This window comes from Anomaloglossus baeobatrachus, chromosome 4, assembly GCF_048569485.1.
Source record: "Anomaloglossus baeobatrachus isolate aAnoBae1 chromosome 4, aAnoBae1.hap1, whole genome shotgun sequence".
Classification (NCBI taxonomy): domain Eukaryota; kingdom Metazoa; phylum Chordata; class Amphibia; order Anura; family Aromobatidae; genus Anomaloglossus; species Anomaloglossus baeobatrachus.
In genome coordinates this window covers 434,903,808-434,917,198 of record NC_134356.1, presented here as the reverse complement: position 1 = coordinate 434,917,198, position 13,391 = coordinate 434,903,808, and the positions used below count along the sequence as shown (strand labels likewise).

Sequence of the window (13,391 nt, the reverse complement as noted above, 5' to 3'; positions counted from 1 at the left end):
CTGACGTTTTTAACGGTACCATTTTTGCGCAGATGCTACGTTTTGATCGCCTCTTATTGCATTTTGCGCAAAAGTTGTGGCGACAAAAAAAACGTCGTTTTGGCGTTTGGAATTTTTTTGCCGCTACGCCGTTTACTGATCAGATTAATTGATTTTATATTTTGATAGATCGGGCGTTTCTGAACGCGGCGATACCAAATGTGTGTATATTTTTTATTTTTTTAACCCTTTAATTTTCAATGGGGCGAATGGGGGGTGATTTGAACTTTTAGGTTTTTTTGTTTTTTTTTAATTTTTTAAAACTTATTTTTTTACTTTTTTTTTTTATTTTACTAGTCCCCCTAGGGGGCTATTGCGATCAGCATTCCGATCGCTCTGCAGTATCTGCTGATCACAGCTGGAAGGCTGTAAACAGCAGATACGCTGTCTTTCTCTTTTGCTGTGCCCCGGGCACAGCGAAAGTGAAACCAATTCATGTGTAGTACAGGAGTCATCACATGACCCTGTACTACCATGACAACTATCGGGAGTCACGTGATCGCGTCACGTGACTTCCGGTTTCGGCGGTAAGTAAAACTTTACCGCGATTGCGCTTATAATGGCGCTGTCATGTATTGACAGCGCCATATAAGGGGTTAATCGGCACGAGCAGATAACGATTCTGCTCGTGCCTAGCAGGCACACATCTCAGCTGTGAAAATCAGCTGAGATGTGTGCCGATCGCGGCATGCTGCCGCCGGAGGACCGCGGGCAGTAAGATTATGTCATTTAGGACGTAATTTTACGGCCCGCGGTCGTTAAGGGGTTAATGGTACGTACTCGGACTGGGTCTCAGTTCATAGTGGGGTACCGCAGGGGTCAGTATTGGGCCCGCTTCTTTTCAACATATTTATAAATGACCTTGTTGGGGGCATGCGGAGTAGAATTTCAATATTTGCAGATGATACTAAACTCTGCAGGGTAATCAATACAGAGGAGGATAATTTTATATTACAGGGAGATTTATGTAAATTGGAGGATTGGGCTGAGAAGTGGCAATTGAAGTTTAATGTAGATAAATGTAAGGTCATGCACTTGGGTAGAGGAAATAACATTTATGATTATGTACTTAATTGTAGAACACTGGGTAAAACAGACACAGAAAAAGACTTGGGTGTATGGGTGGATGGTAAACTTCACTTTAGTGGACAGTGTCAGGCAACTGCTGCCAGGGCTAATAAAATAATGGGATGTATTAAAAGAGGTATAAGTGTTCATGAAAAAAATATAGTTCTACCTCTGTACAAGTCACTAGTGCGACCGCACTTAGAATACTGTGTACAATTCTGGTCACCGATATATAAGAAGGACATAGCTGAACTGGAGAGGGTGCAGAGAAGAGCGACCAAGATTATTAGAGGAATGGGTGGGCTGCAATACCAAGACAGGTTATTAAACTTGGGGTTATTTAGTTTGGAAAAACGAAGGCTTAGGGGGGATCTAATCACAATGTATAAATATATGAGGGGACAGTACAGAGACCTTTCCAAAGATCTTTTTACACCTAGGCCTGCGACTGGAACACGGGGGCATCCGCTACGTCTTGAGGAAAGAAGATTTAATCATAATCACAGACGAGGATTCTTTACTGTACGAGCAGTGAGACTATGGAACTCTCTGCCGCATGATGTTGTAATGAGTGATTCACTACTAACATTTAAGCAGAGCCTGGATGCCTTTCTTGAAAAATTTAATATTACCAGTTATGTATATTAGATTTTATGACAGGGTATTGATCCAGGGAACTAGTCTGATTGCCGGATGTGGAGTCAGGAAGGAAATTTTTTCCCCATTGGAACTTGTTTGCCACATTGGGGGGTTTTTTGCTTTCCTCTGGATCAACATGTTAGGCTACAGGTTGAACTAGATGGACTTAGAGTCTCCCTTCAACCTTAAAAACTATGATACTATGATACTCCGTTTCTTCTTGAAAATGATTGCAATCACAAATTCTTTGGTATTATTATCTTCATTTCATTTGTCTTCAATGAAAAAAATAAATAAATTTGTCATAAAGCCAAATTGGATATAATTCCACACCAAACATAAAAAGGGGTGGACAAAAGTATTGGCACTGTTCTTTTCAAGCAAAGTCTATGGGAATTTGGGTTTCTTGTGCCCACTATGCAGTTCAAACTGCAGCCTTTTTCTGGCAGAAATTTGGTCAAAAACTCTGCTTTGCAGTTCAAAACGCAAATGGCAAAAACAATTGCATGTCAATTGTTTTTGCCATTTGGGTTTTGCACTGCAAAGCTGAGTTTTTGTCCAAATTTCTGCCAGAAAAAGGCTGCAGTTTGAACTGCATAGTGGGCACAAGAAACCCAAATTCCCATAGACTTTGCTTGAAAAGCAGAACACATCTATTTTGCCATTAAACGCTGCAGTTGAAAAAGCAGCAAAAAAGCAGGTAAAAAGCAGGTAAAAAGCAACGTGGACACATAGCCTAACAGGTGTTGGCAATAACTAAATCACACTTGCAGCCAATTGACATGGATTAAAGTTGACTCAGCGTCTGTCCTGTGTCCTTGTGTGTACCACATTGAGCATGGAGAAAAGAAAGAAGACCAAAGACCTGTCTGAGGACTGGAGATTCCAAATTGTGAGGAAGCATGAGCAATCTCAAGCCTACAAGTCCATCTCCAAACACCTGAAAGTTCCTGTGTCTACGGTGCACAGTGTCATCAAGAAGTTTAAAGCCCATGGCACTGTGGCTAACCTCCCTAGATGTGGAAGGAAAAGAAAAATTGACCAGAGATTTCAACGCAAGATTGTGTGGATGGTGGATAAAGAACCTCGACTAACATCCAAACAAGTTCAAGTTGCCCTGCAGTCCGAGGGTGCAACAGTGTCAACCCATACTATCCGTCGGCGTCTGAATGAAAAGGGACTGTATGTTAGGATACCCAGGAAGACCCCAATTCTTACCCTGAGACATAAAAAAAGCCAGGCTGGAGTTTGCCAAAACTTACCTGATAAAGCCTAAAACGTTTTGGAAGAATGTTCTCTGGTCAGATGAGACAAAAGTAGAGCTTTTTGGGAAAAGCCATCAACAGAGTTTACAGGAAAAAAAAAAAAAAGAAGCATTCAAAGAAAAGAACACGGTCCCTACAGTCAAACATGGCGGAGGTTCCCTGATGTTTTGGGGTTGCTTTGCTGCCTCTAGCACTGGACTGCTTGACCGTGTGCATGGCATTATGAAGTCTGAAGACTACCAACAAATTTTGCAGCATAATGTAGGGCCCAGTGTGAGAAAGCTGGGTCTCCCTCAGAGGTCATGGGTCTTCCAGCAGGACAATGACCCAAAACACACTTCAAAAAGCACTAGAAAATGGTTTGAGAGAAAGCACTGGAGACTACTAAAGTGGCCAGCAATGAGTCCAGACCTGAATCCCATAGAACACCTGTGGAGAGATCTCAAAATGGCAGTTTGGAGAAGGCAAATCTCAGGGACCTGGAGCAGTTTGCCAAAGAAGAATGCTCTAAAATTCCAGCAGAGCATTGTAAGAAACTCATTGATGGTTACCGGAAGCGGTTGTTCGCCGTTATTTTGGCTAAAGGTTGTGCAACCAAGTATTAGGCTAAGGGTGCCAATACTTTTGTCTGGCCCATTTTTGGAGTTTTGTGTGAAATGAGCAATGATTTGATTTTTGTTTCATTCTCTTTTGTGTTTTTTCATTGCAAGCAAAATAAATGAAGATAATAATACCAAAGAATTTGTGATTGCAATCATTTTCAGGAAGAAACTGAGTATTCTCTGACAGAATTGCAGGGGTGCCAATACTTTTGGCCAGCACTGTATCCTTAAAGGGAAGGTGTCGTAAAAAAAAATTATAACTGAAAAATATAAAGTATTAATGTTATGTTTAAATAATATTTTTTTTTTAATTCAGAAAAATTTAAAAAAAAATATTTTCCACTCTTAAACACTAGGGGGAGCAGCTGCTGAAATCCTACAGAATCCTATTGTAGAAACAGCTCACATTACAGCTGCAGTAAAGTGAGCAGAATCTGCTCCCCTGTGTGTGATGCCACCTCCCCCTCCCAATCTGGGCGTTTCCAACAGGATAAGGGATGATGAAATGTAGTATCACAGTGCGGAGCCATTTTGTTGTTGGGCGTAAAGTCATAATAATATGTTAGGCTGCTTTTACACTTCAGTTTTTTTCCATCAGTTGTAATCAGATTTGTGACTGATGCAGACTGATGTGTTGCAGTTTGTGGTCTAACTGATCCTGAGAAAAAAAACTCATCCGTTTTTTTTTTCTCTCCTCTCTGAAAGGTTATTTAGGTTGGGGGAGGGGGAAGAGAGAAAATCTGAGAGGTGCAGTGCAGACTGACACAGGGAGATAGAGAGATAATGAGAGCGGGAGGCAGGAGGCTCACAGCAGCGGGAGGGGGGAGGCTCACAGCAGCGGGAGGGGGGAGGCTCACAGCAGCGGGAGGGGGGAGGCTCACAGCAGCGGGAGGGGGGAGGCTCACAGCAGCGGGAGGGGGGAGGCTCACAGCAGCGGGAGGGGGGAGGCTCACAGCAGCGGGAGGGGGGAGGCTCACAGCAGCGGGAGGCAGGAGGCTCACAGCAAGGGGGAGGCTCACACCAAGGGGGAGGCAGAAGCACTTACCTGGTGCCTGCACATCCTCTTCTTCCATGTGGCCCCGGGGTTGATGGATGTCAGTGCGGTGCAAATGTACGCGAGCATGAAAAAGACACTCGTACATTTGAGTATGAGAGGCGCAGTCTAGCTCCTGTGCGCACCTCATTTTGTGCAGGGTTCAGGCACAAGGACGTCCGCACCTGCAAGGACCTGTGGTGAGTCACATGACTGTGTCACCACAGGTCCTGCTACAACCACGGAAACTGCAGAGATAGCACAGATTATTCTATGCGATCACTGCAGTTTATGATGGAAAGGCTGGGGGCCCATCAGAGCATGGGGGCCCAGTCTGCCCGCTAAACACCCCTGCCCAGCCCGCGGTAACAAGCCCCATATAAAGCATGGGGGCCCACCGGAGGATCCTCTGATGCTCCGCTGGGCCAGTCCGACGCTGTGCACACAGCCTCCATATAATACGATGTCCCCACAGCCCCAGTATAATATGTCCTCACAGCTCCAGTATAATAATCCCCACAGCCCCAGTATAATATGATTTCCCCACAGAACCCAGTATATCCCCCACATCATATGATGTCGAAATATAATATCCCCCACAGCTCCCAGTATAATATGCTCCACACACCCCAATATAGTATAATGTCCCCACAGCACCCAGTAGCATATCCTCTACAGCCCCCAATACAATATGCTCCACACACCCCAATATAGTATAATGTCCCCACAGCACCCAGTAGCATATCCTCTACAGCCCCCAATACAATATGCTCCACACACCCAAATATAGTATAATGTCCCCACAGCACCCAGTAGCATATCCTCTACAGCCCCCAATACAATATGCTCCACACACCCAAATATAGTATAATGTCCCCACAGCACCCAGTAGCATATCCTCTACAGCCCCCAATACAATATGCTCCACACACCCCAATATAGTATAATGTCCCCACAGCACCCAGTAGCATATCCTCTACAGCCCCCAATACAATATGCTCCACACACCCCAATATAGTATAATGTCCCCACAGAACCCAGTAGCATATCCTCTACAGCCCCCAGTATAATATGCTCCACACACCCCAATATAGTATAATGTCCCCACAGCACCCAGTATCGTATCCTCTACATCCCCCAGTATAATATGCTCCACACACCCCAATATAGTATAATGTCCCCACAGCACCCAGTAGCATATCCTCTACAGCCCCCAGTATAATATTCTCCACACACCCAATATAGTATAATGTCCCCACAGCACCCAGTAGCATATCCTCTACAGCCCCCAGTATAATATTCTCCACACACCCAATATAGTATAATGTCCCCACAGCACCCAGTAGCATATCCTCTACAACCCCCAGTATAATATGCTCCACACACCCCAATATAGTATAATGTCCCCACAGCACCCAGTAGCATATCCTCTACAACCCCCAGTATAATATGCTCCACACACCCCAATATAGCATAATGTCCCCACAGCACCCAGTATCATATCCTCTACAGCCCCCAGTATAATATGCTCCACACACCCCAATATAGTATAATGTCCCCACAGCACCCAGTAGCATATCCTCTACAGCCCCCAGTATAATATGCTCCACACACCCCAATATAGTATAATGTCCCCACAGCACCCAGTAGAACATCCTCTACAGCCCCCAGTATAATATACTCCACACACCCCAATATAGTATAATGTCCCCACAGCACCCAGTAGAATATCCTCTACAGCCCCCAGTATAATATACTCCACACACCCCAATATAGTATAATGTCCCCACAGCACCCAGTAGCATATCCTCTACAGCACCTAGTAGCATATTCTCTACAGCCCCCAGTATAATATGCTCCACACACCCCAATATAGTATAATGTCCCCACAGCACCCAGTAGCATATCCTCTACAGCCCCCAGTATAATATGCTCCACACACCCCAATATAGTATAATGTCCCCACAGCACCCAGTAGCATATCCTCTACAGCCCCCAGTATAATATGCTCCACACACCCCAATATAGTATAATGTCCCCACAGCACCCAGTAGCATATCCTCTACAGCCCCCAGTATAATATGCTCCACACACCCCAATATAGTATAATGTCCCCACAGCACCCAGTAGCATATCCTCTACAGCCCCCAGTATAATATGCTCCACACACCCCAATATAGTATAATGTCCCCACAGCACCCAGTAGCATATCCTCTACAGCACCCAGTATAATGTCCCCATAACTATGAAGTCTCCCCTACAGTCCCCCATTCCGTAGCCTAATAATATAAGAATATAAAAAGCTTACACTCACAATAATCCAGGCTCCTGTCCACCGCAGTCTCCATCTCCTCATCTACATCACGTCTCACAGTGGACGCAGGGTCGCGCGATGTAGACGCAGGGTCGCGCGATGTGATGTCATCACGCTGCGCGACGTCCTCTGCATGGCGCGAGCCCCCAACGGTCCTGCTGCAGTAACCGGAGGTCCCAGGAACTCATACCGCTCCTCCGCTCCTGTCCCCGGCGGCCCGGAGCACTAGAGAAGGACGACAGCCGGGAGCAGGAAGAGGGCGGTGACCGAGGCCGGAAGGAGGAGCCCGCAGGGGCGCAGCAGTCACACGGTACATGGAGTGTATGGCCTTATGCAGTCAGCGCCCGTGCTCCCTCTGCTGGCGGCTGCAGGTAGTGTCGTGTCATCATCTATAGAGGATTCAGATCTCTGAGCTAAGTCACCCGGTATAAAGAAATGACAGAGCCCCGAATATTCCACCTGTGTGCTGCAGATATGTGCAACAAATAGAGCGTTCATAGCTTCAGGCTAAAACTGGCCAAAATTAGGCTCCATGTTTGTATCAGGAGGGTCATATTTATGGCATTTAGCATAGGCACAATAGTAGAGATTGCTGGGTAAATACTGTTTGGTGTGAGCTGGGGGGAGGGGCGGTGACAGGTAACAGAGAGAAACCTAAATAAATATGAATTCCAGATTACAAAAAAGATACTGTACTGAAAATAATGAACTGCAGAGATATTGCTGTCACTCCCAGTCCTGGGAGTCTCTATAGGAACAAAGGACATGGCTAAGGAGGCTTCACATCTGAAACGCGTTGTTTGGGTCAGAAGGGAAATTGTCGTGTGCAGTTTGTATAACACTATAAGGCCTTGTGCGCACGCTGCTTTTTGTGATGCGTTTTTGGTGCAGTTTGTATAACGTTGTAAGGCCTTGTGCGCACGTTGTTTTTTGTGATGCGTTTTTCGTGCAGTTTGTATAACCTGTAAGGCTTTGTAGCGCAGCATAACCATGCGTCCTGCATCCCCTGCAAAATCTATGGAGATTGTGCAGGGGCCGTGCGCACGTGGTGTCTTAGTGCGCAGCGCTTCGGCTGCTGTCCGAAGCGCGCGTTCTAAGAAGTGACATGTCACTTCTTCCGTGCGCTTTGCCGGCAGCTCCTGCTCTGTCTATGGGAGGAGCAGCAGGCAGAGCGCATGGAATCGGCTTTCTTTTTTTTTCACTACGGACATTTTCGGCAGCGATTTGAAGCGCACGTGTGCTCTTCAGATTGCTGCAGAAATTTCTGCAGTGAAGTACGCAACGTGCGCAGATAGCCTAAGGCCTTGTGTGCTCGTTGCTTTTTGTGATGCGTTTTTGGTGCAGTTTGTATAACACTGTAGGCTATGTGCGCACGTGTGCGCTCTGCACCGCACCTAAAGGGTGCGCTTCAGAGCGCAGCTGAAAAGCTCCGTTCTGAAGCGCATGGTGCCGGAAGAGAACGTGCGCTCTGCATGCAGCTCCTCCCATAGACAGAGCAGTGGCTGCCGGCAAAGCGCACGGAAGAAGTGACATGTCACTTCTTAGAACGCGCGCTTCGGGCAGCAGCCGAAGCGCTGCGCTCTAAGACGCCACGTGCGCACGGCTCCTGCACAATCTCCATAGATTGTGCTGAGGACCCAGGACGCATGCAGTTACGCTGCGCTACAAAGTGCAGCGTAACTGCATGTAATTACGCAACGTGCGCAGCCTTGTGCGCACGCTGCTTTTTGTGATGCGTTTTTGCTGCAGTTTGTATAATACTGTAAGGCCTTGTGCGCACGCTGCTTTTTGTGATGCGTTTTTGCTGCAGTTTGTATAATACTGTAAGGCCTTGTGCGCACTCTGCTTTTTGTGATGCGTTTTTGCTGCAGTTTGTATAAGGCTATGTGCGCACGTGTGCGTATTACATGCAGTTACGCTGCTATCTGCAGCACAGCGTAACTGCATGCGTCCTGCGTCCCCTGCACAGTCTATGGAGATTGTGCAGGAGCCGTGCGCACGTGGCCTATTAGAACGCAGCGATTCGGCTGCTGCCCGAATCGCTGCGTTCTAAGAAGTGACATGTCACTTCTTCCGTGAGGTTTGCATGCTGTCTATAGGGAGAGGCAGCATGCAGAGCGCACGTTCTCTGCCGGCACCATGCGCTTCAGAACGCAGCTTTTCAGCTGCGCTCTGAAGCGCACCTTTTAGGTGCGGTGCAGAGCGCACACGTGCGCACATAGCCTCACACTGTAAGACCTTGTGCGCACGCTGCTTTTTTGATGCGTTTTTTTGGTGCATTGGTTTTGCATTTGGTTTGTATCACACTGTAAGGAACAAAGAAGTTTAACATTTGTGGAGCCGGATTCCAATATTTTTTTCATTTCTCTCTTTTTTATATCATCGTCTTCTTCATTATGACATCATCATTTTTCCCTTATGGCATCAATGTCTTTTCTCTGATGACACAGCTGGATCCTCACTCGCACCAGCTGCAGGCGATCACTTGAGCAGCGCAGTCTTTTCCCACCAGTTGCGTCTCCTTAGATGCTGAACAAGACAAGCGTTTCCTCCATGTCACAGATGTAAGGTTGGGATTTAATTATCTCAGACTCTGCAAGAAAAGCTCATATTTGTGTATATATATAGTATGTGGTGTATGTATACTGTATATACTTCCATCGTAGCTTGTATGTGTAATGTGTGTATTTTAAAAGGAATCTGTCACCAGGTTTTTGCTCCCCATCTGAGAGCAGCATAATGTAGAGACAGAGACCCTGATTCCAGCGATATGTCACCTACTGAGCTGTTTACTGTAATTTTAATAAAATCACTGCTTTCTCTGCTGCAGATCTAGCAGTTATACAGAGCTCATGGATATGCTGGACTACCTGACGCACGCCAAGTAGTCCTGTAATGATAATCTACTGCTGATTAAACAGTGATTTTATCAAAGCTACACTGAGCAGCACAGTAATTGACACATTGCTGGAATCAGGATCTCTGCCCCTATGTTATGATGCTCTGATTAAGTGGCAAAAACCTGGTGACAGATTCCCTTTAAACATACATATATGTACTTAGATATATGATGTGTTTGATTATACTGTGTATATACAGTGCCTACAAGTAGTATTCAACACCCTGCAGATTTAGCAGGTTTACACATTCGGAATTAACTTGGCATTGTGACATTTGGACTGTAGATCAGCCTGGAAGTGCGAAATGCACTGCAGCAAAAAAGAACGTTATTTCTTTTTTTTTTTTTTTTAAATTGTGAAAAGTTTATTCAGAGGGTCATTTATTATTCAACCCCTCAAACCACCAGAATTCTGTTTGGTTCCCCTAAAGTTTTAAGTATTTCAGGCACAAAGAACAATGAGCTTCACATGTTTGGATTAATTATCTCTTTTTCCAGCCTTTTTTGACTAATTAAGACCCTCCCCAAACTTGTGAACAGCACTCATACTTGGTCAACATGGGAAAGACAAAGGAGCATTCCAAGGCCATCAGAGACAAGATCGTGGAGGGTCACAAGGCTGGCAAGGGGTACAAAACCCTTTCCAAGGAGTTGGGCCTACCTGTCTCCACTGTTGGGAGCATCATCCGGAAGTGGAAGGCTTATGGAACTACTGTTAGCCTTCCACGGCCTGGACAGCCTTTGAACGTTTCCACCCGTGCCGAGGCCAGGCTTGTCCGAAGAGTCAAGGCTAACCCAAGGACAACAAGGAAGGAGCTCCAGGAAGATCTCATGGCAGTGGGGACATTGGTTTCAGTCAATACCATAAGTAACGTACTCCACCGCAATGGTCTCCGTTCCAGACGAGCCCGTAAGGTACCTTTACTTTCAAAGCGTCATGTCAAGGCTCGTCTACAGTTTGCTCATGATCACTTGGAGGACTGAGACAGTCTGGTTCAAGGTTCTCTGGTCTGATGAGACCAAGATCGAGATCTTTGGTGCCAACCACACACATGACGTTTGGAGACTGGATGGCACTGCATACGACCCCAAGAATACCATCCCTACAGTCAAGCATGGTGGTGGCAGCATCATGCTGTGGAGCTATTTCTCAGCTAAAGGGTCTGGCCATCTGGTCCGCATCCATGGGAAGATGGATAGCACGGCCTACCTGGAGATTTTGGCCAAGAACCTCCGCTCCTCCATCAAGGATCTTAAGATGGGTCGTCATTTCATCTTCCAACAAGACAACGACCCAAAGCACACAGCCAAGAAAACCAAGGCCTGGTTCAAGAGGGAAAAAATCAAGGTGTTGCAGTGGCCTAGTCAGTCTCCTGACCTTAACCCAATTGAAAACTTGTGGAAGGAGCTCAAGATTAAAGTCCACATGAGACACCCAAAGAACCTAGATAACTTGGAGAAGATCTGCATGGAGGAGTGGGCCAAGATAACTCCAGAGACCTGTGCCGGCCTGATCAGGTCTTATAAAAGACGATAATTAGCTGTAATTGCAAACAAGGGTTATTCCACAAAATATTAAACCTAGGGGTTGAATAATAATTGACCCACACTTTTATGTTGAAAATTTATTAAAATTTAACTGAGCAACATAACTTGTTGGTTTGTAAGATTTATACATCTGTTAATAAATCCTGCTCTTGTTTGAAGTTTGCAGGCTCTAACTTATTTGCATCTTATCAAACCTGCTAAATCTGCAGGGGGTTGAATACTACTTGTAGGCACTGTATATATATATATGTATTCAGCATATGTAGCCACTGTATATACATGCAGTGTTTATAAGGTGGATGTGTAGATATTCAGATATGTAAAGTATGGCGTCTATAAAGTCTATGTGTATCTGTATGTGGTGTATATATGGCAGGTTTGTGTAAATATAGTATCTGTAGGTATAGAGTATACAGTATGCAGTGTGTGTGCATTTGTCTATATAGTATATACAGTATATAGAGTATACACAGTACATATAATGTATGGCTTTATTCTATTAGCGTCCATGCTCCCTCTAGTGGTTGCAGCAGGTAGTCATCAATACCTGTCAGGTCACCTATGCCCTCCAACCCAGCAGCAGTCACATGTGGATGCCAAAATCCCCTTCCTAACCAGCCCTGTGTAATGCTAGTTCCTAAAATCAATGTTTAAAAAAAGCCGATGTGATAACCTGATCTCCATGAGCGAGACTTTCAGGAGCTGCGGAGACGCCAATGTGTGGAAATCATGTTATCACACCCACAGGGAAAGAGGGCCACTAATCTGAGGAACTGACGCTCCGTCCACTAGTCAGAAGCCTTATTAGCACAGGAACAGCGCACTTTATAAAGCTTTATTTTTTAAGCATTGATGTTAGTAAATAGCATTACACAGGGCTGGTTAGGGGGGGATTTGGCATACAGATATGAATGATACTTGGTTGGAGGGAAGAAGAGACCTGACAGGTTCCCTTTAAACCAATTTCTATATAGAGGAGTCAGATCTGTGCACAGATAAAATGAGCTTTTGCTGTATATTAGCACCAGTATGACTCCTTTACATATTTATGCATACAACTTATTACTGTATTTAATCTACTGCAAAAAATGAATTGTAGGAGATAGTGCTATGCTAGTTGTGGGCTTCTCTATGACATCATCACATTCTCCTTTATAACATCATCATCTTCTCTCTGATGACACAGTTGGATCCTCACTCGCACCAGCTGCAGGCGATCACTTGAGCAGCGCAGTCTTCTTCCCAGCAGTTGTGACCCCTTAGATGCCGGACAAGACAAGCGTTTCCTCCATGTCAGAGATGGAAGATTGTGATTTAATCATCTCAGACTCTGCAGGAAAAGCTCATCACAAAGTCACGGATAAGTATCGATAATGGAATTCTATATGTTTTTCACAATTCATGGAGTTAAATTCAGACTTTCTCTCTCCTGCCTGTTTCTCCCCTCCGCCGTGCTCCCTGTAGTGTAACTCTCCAGGACCCCAGTGCAATGGCCGCAGTAGTGCAGGATAGAAGGATTGCAGCAGTGGTCACACCTCGCCCCTGTATCACATCTCTTTATTGAGCGGCTGAAGTTGCAGGAACTGTTGGAGAAATCCTAAAAACACTATCCCATATTACTGCTGCCATCCTGGGGGTATAAAAATAAATCCTTTCCATAGGAATTGGCCTTTTGCGCTCCCATCTGGGCAGCTTCAGTCAATAGCACTACACATACGAGAAGGTGGGGGGGTATGACAATTGCTGCTGTGACCCATGTACTTTACAGAGGAGTCGTTCTTCAGGCCTTGGATAGTAACACTGTAAGGACACATTCACGCACACATATTTTGGCCTGGATTTGGGCTTGGAATTTGTAAGCCAAAACAAGAAGTTGGTACAAAACACAAAAGAGGTGCAGATCTTTCCATAATAGATTTTATCTGTTTATGTTTCTTTCCTGTACACTATTGCTTACAAATACTGATGTAAGTAATAGTGTACA

General features: G+C 45.3%; 1 long non-coding RNA gene across 1 annotated transcript; it reads left to right on the top strand.

Moving 5' to 3' along the window:
- The first annotated feature begins 7,122 nt into the window (after positions 1-7,122).
- LOC142301624 (uncharacterized) lies at positions 7,123-12,683 on the top strand. Its single transcript, XR_012752851.1, has 3 exons — positions 7,123-7,270; positions 9,411-9,524; positions 12,594-12,683. It is a non-coding gene; the product is annotated as an uncharacterized LOC142301624 (long non-coding RNA).
- Positions 12,684-13,391: the final 708 nt, after the last annotated feature.